This window comes from Zeugodacus cucurbitae, chromosome 3, assembly GCF_028554725.1.
Source record: "Zeugodacus cucurbitae isolate PBARC_wt_2022May chromosome 3, idZeuCucr1.2, whole genome shotgun sequence".
In the NCBI taxonomy this organism is placed as follows: Eukaryota; Metazoa; Arthropoda; class Insecta; order Diptera; family Tephritidae; genus Zeugodacus; species Zeugodacus cucurbitae.
The window spans coordinates 76,200,719-76,220,140 of NC_071668.1; the positions used below are offsets into that span (position 1 = coordinate 76,200,719).

A 19,422-nucleotide genomic window follows, 5' to 3' on the forward strand; every position below is an offset into this window, starting at 1 on the left:
AGACTGTTTATTAAATTCTGTTAAAAAAGTGATGTTGCTTTTAACAGAAACCGAATTTAGAGAATCAAAACAGAAACATAAACAGAATTAAGATTAACAGAAACAGAAAATTAAAACAGAAACATAAAATTTACGCATAAACAGAAAATGTTAACTGTTCGACTGGAATATATGCAGCTTATATTTTATTCTTATACTGTAGTTGAAATATTTATTGTTTGATTGGCAATTCTATGCCGTTCTTTGTTTGTTCTGTTTTATCTTAGCGCAGAAAAAATCAAATTTTGTATACTTTTTTCTGTTAAGTAAATAACAATGGTAGTTAATCACGCAAGACTATGTTAAATTCAAAACAATAAACAAATCTTCATGAGCACCAGCTAGTGCAAAAGCATTTCCCTTTCATTCAAACAGAATTCCCACCAAAAGTAGGCTCAACATAAATCTTAAATCTTCATGTGAGCTTGATTGCACAGCGTCGCAATCAACACTGCACATTTATCAATCTAAGTCAAACTGAATTCGTAGGAAAATAAAGCAATAAAACAGACAATGAGGTTAACAAATTCACACGCGCTTGCGCAAAACTTGATGATGAGCGCAGATGACGGTGGTTTGTTGTGGTGGTGGGAATGAATGCCAGCAACAACTATGTGTATAAACATTGTTGCTTAAACACAGCGATCAAAGGGAAACAAAGTGAGATTAAGTTAGCTAAATTAAAATATAAATTCACTTGAAGCATGACAGAAAATCGCGCAAGAGTAGCTTTTTGTTGTATGATAAATTTTTTCAAATCTTCTCTTAGCAAGTGTCGCAAATTTCCCATGTGTTAGTGATTTGCATACTGCAGACACACCCTCATTTTCGCATTTCATACCCCCTGCCAATCGCTTTATACACTAGTCTTTGTTTCTGCTGTGCGCTTGGGCCGTTTCTGTTTGCTATTTTAAAACAAAAGCGTAACCCTTAATCTCTTCAGCGGCCGTTACATCAACTAAATCCCTACAAGCAGCCACGTGCACTGACATTTCCCACAGAACTGATAAGGTGATGCATTGTTGCTGTTGCTTCAGTGCAAACTGCCTTGCTTTCTATTACCTGTTGCCGTTGATTTGTTGGAATTTTGAATTTTTGGGAATTTTCGCCACACAAGTGGTTTTGCAATAGTGGTATTATAGTTTACCGTTTCTCATACATACATACAAAACATCCTAAATCTTTCTTACAGATTTGCAGTTAGGTCAAATTGGTTTTACATGTTGTTGTTGTGTGCAGCAGTTGTGTGCAAATTAGGTGTTTTCGGGTAGCGTGAAATTGCTGATTTTTCCTGTGAAATTTACAGTTAACTTGTCAATTGTATGAGCCAATATCAATATCGGTGACCAGCAGGGAGTGAGTGTGATTTTAAGATAGATTTGTGTAGTGTGACACTTGTATAATATGTTACAGAAGAAGTTAAAAGAAGCCTTACATCATTTGGAAAAAATTCAATTCTTGTTAAATTTTCCACGTATTAGATATATAAATGAAGCTTTCACTGCAACTTTATAAATAAGCTTTCACTTAAAATGTTATACAATGGCTCAAACTTTGTGGTTTACTTGATTTATTTTTTTTATACAGTCAAATTATTTCTGTAAAGCTCTTAAATCAAATGAAAGCTTTAATTAGATAATATTTTTGAAAAGCTCTTAAAGCGATAAAGTTTATGAAAGCTCTAATGAGCGTGTTTCTTATAGAAATGCTAATTTATGATTTTGATATATTTTTAACTGATAACTAAGTACAGAATTTATAAGAACGCTTTCATTTCTCTTTTCAGCGGTAAGTGCACGGAACTATGATTGTTAGCTGAAAGCTTTTCGTAAGCTTTCACTCTTGAGATGACTGTAAAATGCATTTTTAATGCAGTCGCACTTTATAAGTATGTTTCTTATAAGTATTTACGTAAGAATTTCTCTAAGTATCTAAGTATATATGTTTGTTATAATATATAAATCATTAAAAATAAGCCATCAAAAAGAGATTAATGTATGATTAGTTGCTGATACTTTGCAAGAAATCACTAGTTCATTGTTTTGCTGCAATAAAATATTTACGAAATTTGCATTTTTATTGATGGCAAAATTTCTTTAAAAATATTTTCAAATTCGCGAAAGTGGCTAACTGAGAAATTAACGGTTTTTTTTTATTATAAAAAAATATTTTTTCTCTCTTTTTTAATATTTTTATGCATATTAATGTTTATTGCTTGCTGCATGCAAATTTTTATTATTTTTTTATTTATGCAAATCGCATGGTTGAATGAGTGTTGGAACATACCAAATTAAGTGTCTATCCAGTTTCCATATTAGTTGATTGAGTCGCAAAATCTTTAATTGTGACTACGACAAATGGCAATTAATCACAAGCAGCGTTTAAAATAGCTTAATTGGTATGAGCAGTGGAGACGGCAGCTGGTGCTTACCTAAAACGGAAAAAAGAAATGTTAATTAGTTAAATATTATAAAAAAATATTTTTTTCTTTTTAAAGAGTGTGTGAGAGAGAGTGAAAAAATAGACGAAATTACAGCACTAAATTTGTAAAATTAAAGTCTCTTCATTAACAAAATAATGTAAATCGCTTTAGCTACCGAAAAGTGGCAATAATTTCATCAGCAGCCCACAACTTCCTGCGCTGACCACTTGAGCTTATTAAATATATTATTATATTTGCCTTTGTTTACCAAGAGTAAAACGTGATTTAGCGATTAGATAGCAAACACAAGTGCATTCACTTACATAAATTGAAATGGAATTTAAGTAGCGGTACTTAAAAAAAATTACAAAAAAAAACAAAATTTTATTGTTTGCAATAACGGCAACAATGGGACGCGTAAGTTGCCATATTTATGAGTTTTTCCCTTTTTGTTACAGCCAACAATTGTCTGATGAAAGACTGTATAGACAAAAGCCACACTTCATAAGCATTTGATTATGATTAGGTGCGCGTAATCATTACGTAACAGATGAAATGAAATGTCTATTTAGTTGTGTTGCAAACCAGGGTAGGGAGAAAAGAAAAAAGTGCAGTCATGAATTGTGAAAAAGCGTAGCTGATGTCCCACGACAATGAGGAGCAATACTGTCGAAGTATTATAGTTGAATTGCATTTTTTCTGCGCTCAGCGTACTTACGTGGTACTTAAGCATTTGCTTACGTACATTTCGTGTAATGTTTTTTGGCTTTGTTTGCTGCATTTTCGTTGGCATTTTCATTCAATTGCAGTTTTCATCGCGCATACTCAATTCAGTTCATTCATACATTTGCTCACTCGACTCATTCATGATTTGGCGACCGTTATTACTTATGTGCTTAAGCACTTTTATTCGTTTGGAAGCATACCAAAGTGGCATTAGTTGAATATTATTAAAAAAAATTGTAAATATTTCAGTTGCTGCTGCACGTTTTACGAAAGCTTTTCAATACATTTTTGTTTACATAATTCGGTCATGCTTTTGAGACAAGTGAAAAATGATTTAAGTAAAAAAAAATATTATATATACATATTAACAGGAGATTTTAATATATTTCGATATTGTAATAAGTGTAAAAAGTGAAATAGCTTGAAATTTAAGAAATACTTCCGTTCCATATACAAAAATTAAAAGCACGACATATGAAAATCATAGAGCTTTTGCTTTATATAAGTGAAAAGACCAGAGTATAAGTAAGCAGAAAGAATAATATGGTTGAACATTGATTAACAGACTTCTTATGACGGACCAAGTCAAACCTCGTATATTTTTCCAGATATATTAATACCAAACTTTGGCAAAGCTTTCAATGATCCGTAGCAAGTGTAAGCTTCGTAAGAAGTTTTCGAACTAAGTGTTTCACAACAGAAACTACATTGGACAACTGAATGGTTGATTTTAATTGAACTGTTTCTGTTCCATTTGGAAAAAACGTCAAAGTACATCTCGGAGTTTCGAATTAAGCTTTAACGGAGCTTTCACTGTTGTCTTAAGCTAAACTATATTATACAATTAAATGGTTCATTTTGATTCCAATGCAAAGTCATTTGGGAAAACATTTCAAAGTTCATTTCCAAATTCTTGATAAAGATTTCACTGTTGTTTTGGCAGTATATTTCATTTATTTGATTATCTTTTCAAAACTGCATTACTTTTTCGCTCTTATTTGAAATTTTTTTCATAACATTATTGAAGGTTTCACACGAGACCGAAAACTTTACTACTAAAGAAATTGTATTTATTAAAATCTTCTCAAAACTTCATTACTTTTTCGCTTTTATTTCAATTTTTTTCATAACATTATTGAAGCTTTCACACGAGACCGAAAGCTTTACTACTAAAGCTTTTTCCAGAGCTTTCATATATTATATGATGCTTAAATTATTTATTTCGCTAGCATAATTTATTGCAATTTCCTTTCTTAACAACAGAAAACTGGTGATATTCACTTCCACTTTTCTACCAAATCACGGCATTTTCTAATAAATATTTGATTTTCCTTGAATTAGATAAGCGCCTTTCCGGAAATATACATATTTAAAAAACACACATAAATACTTCAAAATTATTATTTATGTAGCCTTATCTCACAGAAAAAAAAACAAAATCCGCTAAGGATGTAGCTGTAGAACAGGATGCAGGGGCGTACAAAAAACAAATAATAATAAAAATTTGTTGTTTATTTTTATAACGATTGCAGACAATAAGAATTTCTAAGCGTTTTACTATTTCACGGTTGCAACAAAAATATTTGAAGACAAGCATAGGTATTTATTTTTGTTGCAGTGCAGGTGTCAGGTAGTGTTCTAGGCATTTGGTCAACGCGCACAGCATACAAAAATCGTTATGGGGATGCAGGGATGCAGGAATGCAGGGATGATGAAGATTTTTTTTAACCAATTAGAGGTATATTTTAAATTCAAAATAATGTTATCTGAACTTGAAAATCTCTCAAATTGTTTTGCCGCACACACACACACCTATACTTGGGCATTATCCTTTATTATAATCACTGCATTTTAATTACACTTGATTTATGTCCAATTTTAATTGGTTTCTTTAATTTATTATTTCTTATTTAGTTTTTCACTTATTTTTTTCCTTAATTTTTCGTTGGAAAATATTCCACAGATAACTATGTGATGATAATACGACAACGCCAAGCATACTGTCGGCACTTTGGACACTAACAAAGCATTTCAACTGCGCACAAGAGTATTATGTATATAACTACGATATATGTATTTATGTAAAACACCACACGCACAATTATCCTCACACTTGTTTGCTACGCATGCGCTCCTTTGCACGCCGTACCGCTTGTCAGTGTGACCTGCCTTCACCTACGCCAACCAACGACTGACCTGCCTTAATGGCGCATAAATAGTCATACCTACAAATCAGGAAACCTACACATTCATTCTCTCATTGCTTCAGTGTTTCAATAAACGAAGAACAAGCACAAATACGAGTGTAACTCACTGTAACGTTGTTCCTTGTTTGCCCGCCCAATTTTCTACCAATTTCTGTTTGTTTATTGCGCTGTATGCTCCTTCCTAATTTGGCCCACCCAGCGCGTCTTGGTGCGCTCTCAAATTTCAATCTAGCATTTTGGAAATTTATATGCCGGCTCAACTCATAGATATGCCGGCATGAATTAGAAGAGGAATTGGAAATGGAATTAGATAATTCATGCTGTCTCTGCTTGCTTGCTCTGCAACACCTACGATTTTTCGGGACCTGCGAGCTCTTCAATCCTCCATATCAATTACATCCAACGTGTACTTTTGTGTGTTTGTGCTCAGCTCAGCTGGTAATCAGTTTAGTGTCACAGTTCTTTGTTCGCAACACGTTTTGGTCTCTTTCATTTCAGATTTTTTTGTTTTCAGTTCTCTTATCTGTTACAATTTCGCCTTTCTCCTTAGCGCTTCCTTTGCTTTCATCAATGAAATTACTCTAATTTTTTTCGCAGGTGCTAACTTGCCTTTGTTGTGTTTATCTTAGATCAACAGGGATGTTTTATGCGAGTGAGCAGCAGAGTATGTTCTTCTAATGGCTGGCAGCGGGGTTCTTGCTCTGATTTGGTTTGTGCCGAATTTGATTTTCAAGGGATTTTCTCAATGTCTTTTGTTACTTATGGTTTATTCAGAACGTTTGAGTAAAAATCTCAAATTGTTATATAAAACAGAACAAGAGAGAGAGAGTTAGACACATGAAGTAACAAAGGTTTCGAGATGGGCTTATCGCAAAATGTTTACTCTCTACATCAGAACACTCAATCAGGCCGAATTAATACTCTATATGGGCAGCGTGTGTTTAGTTTTGGACCAGAAAAGTCATAACATATTGAATGAAATGTCTTTGGAGCTTTTAAGCTTACCAAAGCTGTGTCTATAAGTTTAACTGAAAGCTCTAACTGATATTCAGTACTTCCTAATACAAGATTAATTAAGTTCATTTTTTGCTTGGAACTTAGGTTAACTATATAGTTTTCTGTTTAAAATTTTAAGGTTAAATTTTGAGTTCCTCTCACCGTCATCACTTTAGACCCTTGAAGGGTTGTATCTTAGAAATATTTTTACTCCAAAAACTAAATTATGCCATTAAAACGATATTTTAGACAGATATTGACTTCAGCGTCATCTACTGGACTGTAATTTTTCCTTACAGAAGAGTCGTTAAAGCCTGTTCTTGGAGTTCATCGACAAGTTACGGTGTAAAAGGTTCTTTGACACGTGCTAATATTAATTAACATCTCAAATTAATGGCTAGCCAAAATCAAGTGTGTTTTCGAGCACTATGGCTCGTGTCATTGTCTCTCACTTTTCTAAGGTGATATAAAAATATGAATCGCAGCTATCATGCGGTCCATGTGTGTATGTGTTTTGTCCCTTCAGTGTTCCCCCGCAGTATGGTTTTATTACTTTTTTTCCATGTTCACATGCTTTCAAACTTAATGCTCCTTGCTGTTCTTCTAAACGGATCACTATGGTTACACGCAATCTTCCAAATGAAAAAAAAAATATGTGTAAGTTTAATAGCCAACTATTCTTTAAACCAATTTGAAACCCTTTCGTACGCCTTTTATGCACTTCACTATTTGAGTAAATAATAAAAAAGGCATTGTGCCCTCTCTATTATATGTATGTATGCTTGTATTTCTTGAGTATTCTTAATAATTTTACGTTCTTGTCATAGAAACTTTTACGAGCGCCATTACGACACGGCTATTTTCAGTTATTTGAAATTTCTTTTTATGTTGCGGCTTTTGTTGGTTGGCATTTTTATGGCTTTACCAGTGACGCGTGTAAACAAGCGCTGTGGAGGCGTGTCTTTTTTTTTAGTTGTAGCTGTTTCTTTTTTAATAACGGTTATGCTAAATATATTGCGGTGTAAATGTCATAATATTTATAGTGAATATAGAAAATAAATTCGTTTATTTGTTAATTGGTTTTAGAAGCATTCGATTTGGTTGACACAAAGGTGGACAATTTGCATGCTGTATAATGCTGGGGAGAGCTGACTCGGTCTTGTTTGAAAGTATGGTTCGAGCAGATTTTTCAAGAGCGTAGATTGATATTTTTTTGCTGGAGAGAACTGACTCACCGTAGTTGAAAGTATGCATCGACGAGATTTTTTAGTAGAGTTTAGATAGATCATTTAGCTTGGAGTTCATAATATTTTTATAGATGTTTGTGGGAAGTAAAAGAGTAAAAGAAGGTTTAGAAATGTAAGAATAAGATGATGATACGAGAATAGCGTATATGGCTCTCAGTCATCGAGATCATTGATCCTCCAATATCTTATAAGGTCGATGTGTGAAAATAAACAAGACCCTTTTGATGTCTTCAACAAGAAATTGTCATCATCTCCATAATGAATGAGTTTCTGAAACTCAAACTAGGGAATGTCAATTAGTGGTTTATGGTTTATTTTTAAGATAAACTCTGTGGAATTAAGGTAACGATAGAAGAACCTAGTCTTCAATAACGAACTGTGTGATCATTTGATGCGTACAAAGATGTGGTGTTCATAGAGTTAAGAGTTATGGAAAGAGATAGAGTTAGAGATAAGATACTGAGAGCTTTCGACAATACATAAAATAATGAGTTCCTTGTATAGATCTGGATCTCAAAATCTGGAGTAAGCAACATTTTTTGGGATCCAGCCTTTCGGGTGTTAATACTGAGCCAGATTTTAATCTTTAAATATACAAAGAAAAGTAATAGTAATCATTACAATTAGAAAATACATTTATAACTGATTCATGGAACTCAAAGGAGGAATCCTTAACTTTCTAAGTAAACCTAAAAGAAGTAAAAATGATGATGGAAGCCGTACTAAAAGAGGTTTTATTTCCAATAATATAAGACAGTGGTGTTGAAATCAACTGAAGAAGGTGGGCACGCGTTTTAACAAAGACTTCGAACCCTGGATGGGGAACTGCCATATAACCTAATCTAACCTTTGGATGGGTTCAACTGGATTAACTAGTCAATACTTCCATTACATATGTACCCAGAGGCATGACTTGCTGTCGGCGTAGTGATAGTCAGATTATTGGTTGTTGATTTAGATTTAATGCTAAAGCGTTGCACAGGTATCAATAAAATCCGATATACAAGCATTTATATATAAAGTACTAATATACATTATAGCCAGTCGTGTATTTATGTAATGCGTGTAGCTCTTTAAATATCTGTAATAAGCTGTACAATGACCTTTTCCTTGTATTTATTATTTGCCTGTTTGCCACTTGAAGTGTTAAGTCTAGAGAAATCAACAAGCCGCGGCGCGACGCGACACATAGCGCCATTAAGTCGGTGGCACTGAATGTGTTACACTGAACTGCTACACATTTCTACCATATGTATATATGTACATACTAATGTCTGTATGTATGTTTGTGTTTCTGTGCTTTTGTTGGCTATATGCTGATGCGCGTAATTGTTAAGACATTATGGTCGCTTTGTGCTGTTGTTGTTGCTGCTGTTGCTACTATGCGGTTTCATTGCGCCATTTTTACCTGGCTCAGCGTGTTGACTGACTTGACTGACTGTCTCGCACACTTTTATTTTTTAATCTAATTAAAGTGCGAAACCTTGCCAAGCAATTAAAAGCAAACCAACAAACAAGCTCGCACTCTTTCACCAAGTCGGCTGGTTGATGTGCGCGCTTGAGTATGTGTGTGTGTGGTTGTGTGAAATTATACGCTTCTACGCTATTCTTACATTATTTTAATGTGTGAACGCTCGCTAGTAGCTATTTTGAACAAATGCGGCGTGTTCAAAAAAAAAAATTAAAAAAAATATATTTTTTATGTAAAAATATTCCAGTTAAAATTATATATTTAAAAAGAAAGATTATACAATTGTTTTTTTTTTTATATTTCTTTAAAGAACTCTTCAAAGACTGAATGTGCGATTCTCACACTTTACTTGTTTTACGCAGAAAAATAGCCGAGGACTGTAGACTTGTTACGTAACTGTTATGTGCATTAAGGTATTCTGGAATTCTATGCTTTGAAAAAACGTCTACCGTCAAACGTTTTATTAGAATGTAGAAAAATAGTAAGGGTTTGACAACTAACGGTATGCTAAGACATTTCCTTTTTGCTCGTCACTCGCCACTGTGTCATTTATGTGACTTGGAGAGTGGCCATGCATAAAAAGCGTTAAGCCGTTGCAGCCATTCAAAGGTTTTTCGCAAAGTCATTGGGAACTTGGTGATATTAATGGAAAAACTCATGAGTAGACAAGTCTTCAAGCTTGGTTTTTGTGTTTGGGTACAAAAACTGTGTAAGACCTAACTCACACTAACTCAGTTGCATTACCTTGTGTCTCAATAGGCTTATGTATTTATATTTTAATCTACTATGTGATGGAAAAAATCAATCTTAGATATATATAATATATATAAACATTAAATACTTTTGGTCTAAAATTATTATTACACTTTAGAACACTATTGTAAGGTTCCATTCACAAAGGACTATATTTTATTGCCATACAACCTAACCTAACCTAAGGTCCCACTAACCATCTTTTTGTTTAGTTTATTCTCTCTTTTTTGCTCTCAAATGTTTCCTGAGTCAATGTGTATCTAAAATAGCTCCGAGTATGGGAAGAATAGTACGTTCTTCTATTAACACATGTGGCTTGATTTCGGATTTCGACGAATAAACTGTTTTGAAAGGCATAATACTGGTAGTAACGATTTGTAAATTTGTGTTCTAGGCACAGAACTATCTGTCGAACCAAACATAGCATATATTTTCTTGAAAATTGGGAAAATTGGAAAATCGTTTGGGTAAAAAACTATATACAGTTGAACAACCCTAACTCGAATCACCATAATCTACAAAAAAAAACTTCAAAATAGAAAGACTTCAAGTTATGGAAGGTAATTTATATCTAAAGTCGTTGTCAAAAGAGTTAATGTCCTCTACGAGGAGCTTACTCCTTATATTGTGAAGCAATGTACACAAGTCTATAAAAATTGCAAACGAGAGCCATTATCAAGCCTACTTTTATATTAGAACTCATTAAGATACCAGACCCGATGATAGATAGCACACAGTTTACTGCACAGCTTTCTAGATTCAATCAATTCTTCTTTAAAACAGTAGTCTGCTTTACAGGCTTCAAAGAATCGATTTTTATGTTTTGTTTTAAATCTCTTCCAAAACTATCCAAGAATATGTCTCTAAAATTCCAGAGGCCAATTCGACATATTTTCGAAACTAGAACAGTTTTAGTGACCGAGCGTCGAGCAGGTGCGATTACTCAGGCAGACCTTTTAAGCGCGTTTTCTCGAGTTTTCATTTTCACAAGTGTTAGAAAACGGTGCCGGCGACAGCAAAAAGAATATATGTCCGATCGAAATAAACCAAAGTGATCTAGCTTCAGTATTAAATTATCTTCTATTTGAAATAAAAAAGTTGGACAAAAGTATTATTTAAACTACTTGTTTTGCAACTTAGTCAAATTTTTTTCTTAAAAAAGTGAATTTGTTTTCAAACTTCGAAAAAATTTGGAATTTTATAACTTCTTCGGTATTTTTTTAGTTCATAAAGAAAAGAAACTTATACAAAGTTAAAAAAAAAAATTTGGTTCGACGGTTTCAGATGCATCGCACGACCTCCATCACCGGCACCGATTTACAAGTGCAGACTTCAGGTGCTCTAGAAAAATACTTACAACTTTGAAAAAATTTCAATATTTTTTAATAAAAATTATTGTTCTTTAAGCCTTAAATATAGTACACTATCGTCTTAAAATTCCGTTTACCGCAATCATTTCCTTCCCTTTCAAAAAAATTCTAAAAAACGCTTTTTTCGGTTTCTAAAGCAGACTACTCTATGAACCTGTTTTAATGATCATAAGATTCAGAAAAATATATCATGTTTCTCTCAGAACTAAAATAATGGATGTTAGATCTCGCTGATGTGAAGAATACTGCTTCTTACTCTCTTAAACTTTCTCCAACAATTTATACTAAAGTTGTCTCTGGCAACGTTTCGACCCTAATCTTTAATAGTCGTATATTGGAAACAGACATATGGTCTATCATTTACTATCTTCCTATTAAAAGTTCGCAGTCTAAGCTATTTTTCCTTAAGTGATGTAAAAGTATACTTTGTGGAAGTCATGTGCTTAGGATCATCTATATTTTCTCTGAAGAACGTTAACTGAAATTGGGTTAGGAACTGAATTATTTTAAAAAATCAAAACTAAAGAGCGTTTTTCTTAAATTATGTATGTATATATGGGTTAAAAAAAATAAAAGCAAACCAAGCACATAACCTACAAGAAAATTGGCAAACTGGCACAAAATCATGTCTATGATATATGTTAAAGCGATTTTTTCATGTGCTAAATATACAATATTAAACAAAAAAAGCATTACCTTAACAGAATAGAGATCCGTACATACATATGTAAACACTCACAATTATGAAACGTGCTCGCTGAAAAACTTGGAAACTCAGCTGTAACATGATATTTCCTCAAACTATCAGTCATGCAATTGCATTGCGTTTGCCGATCAAATAATAATAATAGCAAAGCGCCAATGCTACTAATAAATTCAAACCTAAACTCCGAACACATCAGCACGCCAAATGTCACGCGCTCATGTCAAACACAAAGTGACACTACACAACTCTTTTGCGCGTTTGAAGTTTTCATTTTTTCTTCTTTCATGAATACGGCTGCCTATTTTATGACAATAATTATTCGTTTTGCTTGACTGTTAACATTTTAATAATAACTGGTGTCTGTATGTATACATGTGCTTGTGGTCACTGCAAACACAGTTGGAAACATTACGAAAATCATACATCATTTAAGTGGACAATAAACAATATTTATGACCGCTGCGTGTGACAGGTCCCCAGCGAGTGTCGCATGCGTAGAGTAGAAGTGGTAGAAGTGAAGGTAGAGAGGGCAACAATACATAAATGAAAGGCGTAAAGAAGTGCCGACCGTCTGTTGCGTTTTGACTTTTCAACAAGAACCGTTAGTTTTCCAATTTTTATTTTTTAGTTTTTTTTTGGCATAAAGCGAAATTCTATATATATTTCTTTGACCTTTCATTAAAGCGCTGTCAATAACAGCTGTTACACGCAGCTTGTGTCAGGCGACTTCAAGAGCAACCCAGCACAGCCGTAGATATTCATACATACTCACATTGGTATTTAATATAAAAATTTGTATTTTCATTCTGAGCATCTTATCAAGTGTCAAGTGCTTTAGGTTATATAAAAAAATAAGCATTTTACCGTTATGCTTAATAACACGCTGTTGTTCACTTGCTGCAGCACGGACCTTCCACGAATGCCTGTGGCGTAATAAATCAACAGCATAACATTTTTCCACACCTTACTGTGCATTACATAAAGATTTCAAGTGAGTTTCTATAACTCTTATTGAGCGTAGCAAATTTTGTGCATTTCATCAGAATTCTCCTATATTATATCATACAACATGTGGAGCGCGCCATACAATGCACTTTTTGATTCTAGTTTAGAATGCATTTTTCGATTTTCGAGTTGATAGAATGCGGTCAATTGTCGATTGTCTATACAATTTGTCAAACTCCAAAACAATGCAGCAACATCAATCTTTCGCTACAAAGGGCGATCGATCAGTTGAGCTTTCAGAAAGTGCGTTAATTGTTGTAGCTGAAAGCTTTTGGTAGGTGCTTTATGTAATGTTATTTGTAAATAATTTTTTGACATTCCTTGTAAGTTTATGGAATGCAATCTTAAATGTATCGATGTATTTAAGAATTCTCTGAAGACATTGCTGTAAGTTTTTGATTATTTTTAAGCTTTTGTCAAAGCTGTTTAAGGTGTGAGACAATCAGGCATGAAGGTTATTGAAACCAATATCAAATATCACAAAAATGTGTGATATTGAATAGTTACTATCATCGGTGATCACCTTTACTTAGTTTAACACGGCAAAAACGATGCTGAGTTTCATTTTTCGTTGACCGAACGAATGTATGGACTTATAAATGAAACATAAATAAATATAATATAAATGATCTATTTTCCTCATATTTATTTATGTCTGAAACGTCCTTCTTTCTAGTCCACAACAAACTTCATATTAACCATCCTAAAATAACGAAGAAATGTTACAAAAAATGTATAATGGGCCTAAATGTAGGCAACGTTTTCTTTTTGGTTGGTATAAAAAACGTTGCCTACATTTAGGAGCTATAATATATTTTTTAACCTTTTAGCGTTATTTTCTAACCACAATTTAGCTTATGATATCTAAGATAATAACAAAATTTCATTGCGCAATTTACTTGAACTACTCCTACAATAATTGCCAAATCGCCACATCTTAAATAATTCTTAAACACGCTATGCGCTATTTAACAAAGCAATTATTGTTTATTATCGAATAAATTAATAGCACAATTAAGAAATTATTGCTATTTTCGATACAATCTGCATTGCAATATTTGCACAACTGTGTGGTGGGCGCACAATAATATTGCTTTTATTATTATTATTTTTGTTGTTCTTAATTTTGTTTGCGGAAGTAGTGTTGTCAGTGAATTGTGTGATCCCCCATTAAAGGTATGTCAGCAGACAAAGACAGTTGACTAAGAAAGAGATAGCATACGATTGAAGGTGTGTGAGTTAAAGCAAGATAGGTTTAAAGCTTCTGCAACAACCACAAAGCAGATTCAACAATACAATTGTACCCGCTCGTGGCTCAACAACAGAATTATTAGTCACAATCGACAGCTGTTTCGCACCATTGACAGGCGTTCAATAACCCCAATGAGTTAATCATTACTTTAATATTCATTATTTTCTTAAACGGTGCTGTTTATATGTAAATTGCTAGCTTTTATAAAATACAAGAAGTCTGGATTTTTTTGAAAAACGACTTATTGTTAAATTGTAGTTTCTTCAAGTAGAAGAACTGGTTTGAAATCTAGTCTGTCCGCAGAATTTCACAATTATTTTTGTATAAGATTTCCTTTCAGCCCTCACATTCTGCCATTCCATTCTACATTACAATCCCAATTACTTCAAGTACATTTGACTACTTAAAAAAATAAATTAAAAATCTCAAATAAGTAGTATACTCGTTCATAAAAGAATACTCGTTTAAAAATAATTAAGTCTGGTTTGACAGCTGACACACGCACTAATAACAATTGACAGTAGTGTGATTAATAGTGACAATTTTTACGCCACAGCAGCCCATGCGCCGGTGCTTTACTGTTCAGTTTCAGTTTTTATTGCATTTTTTGTTACTTCAAGTCTCTTTTCTTCGCTTCATTTTGGCATTAAACACGAAATTTTCACTGACAGTTAAACGAAAATGTTATCTGCGCTTTATGCTGCCAAAAATCTTACATTTTATTATATATTTTTATGACATAGTGGCAGCATTGTGACATTCAACATGAACGTAAAATTGTTTATTAAACATTAAGTCAGAAAAACCTATATACTTTAGTGCTAAAAATTCCATAAAAATTTATGTTTATAAAATAAACGAAGAAATTAAAGCAAATGGCAGAAGTTCTCTCATTAAGTATTAAAAAAAATATTAAAAGCTTTTCTAGCCTTTCACCGCCATAACAACATTTTTTACTGCCTTCAAATGCAACACTGTGAGCTTCAGCTGGGGCAACAATTGTTTGTCATAAAAATGCTTTATATTTTACATTAAGTTTTTAATAATATAAAGAAAAGTGGTTAGAGTTCAACTTTTTACAATCTGCTTTAACAGTTGAAGAGAAAATGATGATGCTTATTTAAAAAAAACTGGTTACTAAATAACTTCCAACTGACCGAGTAAATGAAAGTTCTCAAGTTTAAAAATCAAAGAAAAAGCTCTTAAAAGCTAACTATAGTTATCGGCGTTTCTAGACGATAGAAATTGCAAGTTAGACAAAAAGCTATGTGGAGAATTTCGAAGGCATAATTTGATAAAAGTGTGTTGGCGATTCTCTTCATATTTTATGTGAAGCTTTTAAAGCTCAGTCGTTTGAATTTGTTAGTTATACCATTAATGGAAGCTCTAAAGCTTTTATTTTATTTCATTGAATGACTAGCTACAATATTAACTGATAGAAATTGCAAATTAGAGAAAAAGCTCTGTGCAGAATTTCAAAAACCTATTATCAAAAATTTTCGATTCGATCGGAACATTTTTTTTCATACTCCAATTTAAAACAAAAAATATCTAAAAGCTTGATCTCTGGACTTGTTCGTGTGGAGCTTTTTAAGCTCATTTGATGGTTGGTTATACCATTAATGGAAGCTCTAAAGCTTTTTTTGATTTCATTGAACGTCTACCTATAATATTCTCTAATAGAAATGCAAGTTAAACAAAAAGCTCTGCGGAGAGTTTCAACAACATTTTATGTTTTTTTTTTTGTCGATCCCAGGAACTCTTTCTTTTCATACTCTAAATTAAAACAAAAAATATCGAAAAATATCTAAAAGCTTGATCTCTGAACTTTTTCGTGTGGATCTTTTTAAGCTTATTTGATTAAAGCTTTTGGTAATACCATAAATGAAAGCTCTAAAGCTTTTTTTGATTTCATTGAACGACTACCTACAATATTCTTTAATAGATATTCAACTTTCTTTTAGAATTATGAAAATTAAACTAGTCAAAATCCAATACGTACGATTTTTATATTTTTAATCAGCTACACCGTCAAGTTCCCCGCATAGTAGATTCAATAATTACAAGTATTACCAACTTGAAAAGACAAAAACTATAAATTAAATATAATTTAATCATTTTTTTTAATATTTTTTCAAATTTATAACTAAAATTAATAAAATTAAAAGTTTATAACTATGAGAGCAAATTGTTAAAAATATAATGCTTTCAATATACGTATATATGTACATATAATTTTCATAAACAAAAAATTATAGCGCGGCGTCTTTCAAGGACTGTGAGTAAAAGAAATTCCCATGAAAGCTGAAAAACCATTAAAGGAAAGAAATCAATATGGTCAAGTGCCGCGAGAAATATAAAAACAAAAGAATTCTTATTTTTTTTGTTTTTCTATTTATTTTTAGTTTTTTCTTAGAATGTTCAGTGCAGTGAAAACGTTTATAGGCCTACCGAGAAAGGCCACGCTAAAAGGCCGAATTATCAAATGAATTTTATGCACTTTATAAAATAAACATTTTTATTCATAAATCAACACCATAAAGTGAATTTCAAAAGTAAATAAAAAAGTAGAAATGCAATAAAAGCCACAAAAGCGCTGTAAAGTAAAAAGGCAGCAAGTGAAGGCAAGGTTCTTAGTGAGCTGGGCATGGCAATAGAAAGGGTGAAAATGAGTGGCTAAAGCACTTGAGTGGCTGGAATTTACAAGCTAAGCTAGCCCTAAGTAACACACTTCCATATATCTACACACGAGTCCACTAAGTGCAAACGCCTTCACTGCACTGTGTAATATGAACTGCTGTTGGGCGGCCGAGCGGGTGTATCTAGTTAACGAGGCAATACGAAAATCACCAATTAACATGTGGCAAATGCAAAGTACAAAATAGAATGCACTGGAAGTGCGGCTGTCATATATGGTTGTGGGCCATTACAGAGTCTACAGGCTGTCAGCCAACAAACGCATGCGCACTAACGGCTGGACTGGTGGACTGTGGGACTGTTGCTTGGTTGCTTGGCGTTCTAATGCGTTGTGTAACCATTTTTTATATACATAGATAGTGCTTTATTGTTGTTGTTACTTTCGTGTGTCATTTACATGTCAGTGGAGTGAAGTCATAGAAGGTGTTTGGAGCCACTTTTTTTTGTTGCTTCGACACATTTCTTATGCGCAGCGGAAGCGTTAGGGAAATGTCAACTCATATATGGCGCATTCGTTTGCATTTGTTGCACTGAAATGTGAGCCACCGACAGCGACACCAATACACCGATTGGCGGGGTTAGTTGAGCCCCGTCGACTGTTTGGTTTGGTGGAGTGTGCGGTGGCTGAATTCGCGGAAAGCGCAGACGACTTGAATTCATGATGGACTCAAATATATATTTATATAGTTAACTGCATATTCGTTACTGTTCGGTAGCAATGTGTGAGTTCGGTGCGGTGCATAGCAAACAGTTACTTCCTATTAGATACATACATACATACACTGCATAAGCAATTTTACTTAGAAAATTGGAAAATTGGAAAAGTGTGAAATATTTTAGAATAAATTATTAGCATTTGCTTCAAAAATACTTTAAGAATGTGAGGAATGCGCGCACTTGCAGTAAAATTTCTTTAAACAGTAAGTTGTTGGTTGCCTATTTAGGGTAGTGTGCCACTTAGAAGTCGTAACAATTTTTGAGGTTATTAAAATACTTTCGATACAAGTTTTAACACTCTTAAAATATTGTAAATAAATGAAAAAACTAAAATTAAAAAAAAATATTTTGAAAAAAAAAATGTTGAAAAAAAAATTTGAAATAAAAATTAAAAAAATTTTTGAAAAATTTGAAAAATTGCAAAAAACAATTGTTGAAAAATTTTTCAAAAAAATTTTGAAAAAAAAAATGTTGAAAAATAAGGTAATTTTTTTTTTTACTTTTTTCAACCAACTATAACAATTTCAAATAATTAATTTAAAAAAATTTATAAAAAAAGTGTTGAAAATTTTTTAAATTTTTTTTTTACTTTTTTCAACCAACTATGAAATTTACCAATAATTATTAAGATTTTTTTTTTCACGAAACAGTGCCCCCATAAACTCGCCACCAACAAAAATAATATTTAATTTCCATAAAAATTGCAGTTAAATGCATTTTCTTATGTCAATAACGAAGAGCAATGCCATTTTTGGTATTTAAAAAATGTAAATAGTTTACAAAAAAAAATACAAAAAATACAAAAATAAAATGCAAGACATGTAAACAACAGCAGTGCTCGTAGCATGCAATTAACCATTGCGGAAGCGTTTCGCCAGCCGGTTTTCACTTATTTGCCATGTTCAACCCCACGCAGCCGCGACATTTTCGAGCGAAAACCAATTAACTCGCCCAACGAAAAAACAGAAAATGAAAACAACAAAAACAATATTATTCTGTTTCGTGGTATGAAAACAAAAGGACATTTCGAATGCCACAATGGCAACTGCAATTGGAATGGCGTGCAAAGCGACTGACTGTTCGGTGAAATTAATTGTAAAATGCTGCAGAAGCTTTAGATAAGGCAAAGAGTTGCGGCTATAAGTATACTATAAGTAGAGAAGAAGAGGCAGAAAATAATTAAAATAAAAAACAAAAAAAATATTAAAAATGCTATAAGCACGTTCAGCTGGACTTAAGCGGAAAAATGAAAACAGCGTTGTGATGAAACGAAGAATACTTATCGAAGATTCCACGAAATTTGATAAAAATAACAATCGAAATTATCGGTAAACCATTTAAATGGCACAAATTGATTTTATTTATAAATACACTTTGTTGTTTATTTTGCTGGAAAATTGTAGTGGAAAGTTTATTTAATCACTCTTTTGAACTATAGTAAGGTACGAGTTGTTTGAAAATATTCTAAAATAGAGTTGCCACATGTTCTAAAATATTAAATTAAGCAATTTATACAAAATAAAATGTATATCTTTATTAAAAATATTAAAGTCGGGCAAAAAATAAATATAATAGTTTTTTTTTAATCAAATTAAAATTTTTTTTTAATAATTTTATAAATTTTTTAAAATTAATTTTATAATTTTATATATATATTTTATAAACCTTTTTTATATATTTTTGTTATAATATTTTAACTTATTATAAATACTTTTTTTTAAATAATTTTATATATTTTTTTAATAATTTTTTTAGTAAATTAATTTTTTTTTATAACTTCATAAATTTGTATTTAATTATTTTATATATTTTTT

The 19,422-nt window shown here is 32.4% G+C and overlaps 1 protein-coding gene across 3 annotated transcripts in view; it reads right to left on the bottom strand.

Moving 5' to 3' along the window:
* Nucleotides 1–19,422, bottom strand: part of LOC105212091 (uncharacterized) — a 91,862-nt gene that overhangs the window by 21,539 nt on the left and 50,901 nt on the right. The window contains exons 1-2 of one of the 3 annotated variants that reach the window (XM_029040092.2): nt 16,197–16,273; nt 2,326–2,470 (exon numbers count right to left, since the gene is read on the bottom strand). The exons of 1 other annotated variant lie outside the window; for it this stretch is intronic. The gene's annotated coding sequence lies outside the window, so the exon portion shown is untranslated. Of the gene's footprint in view, nt 1–2,325; nt 2,471–16,196; nt 16,274–19,422 lie in introns of those variants that run through there. One more of the 3 variants, XM_054227873.1, reaches the window with a different exon arrangement.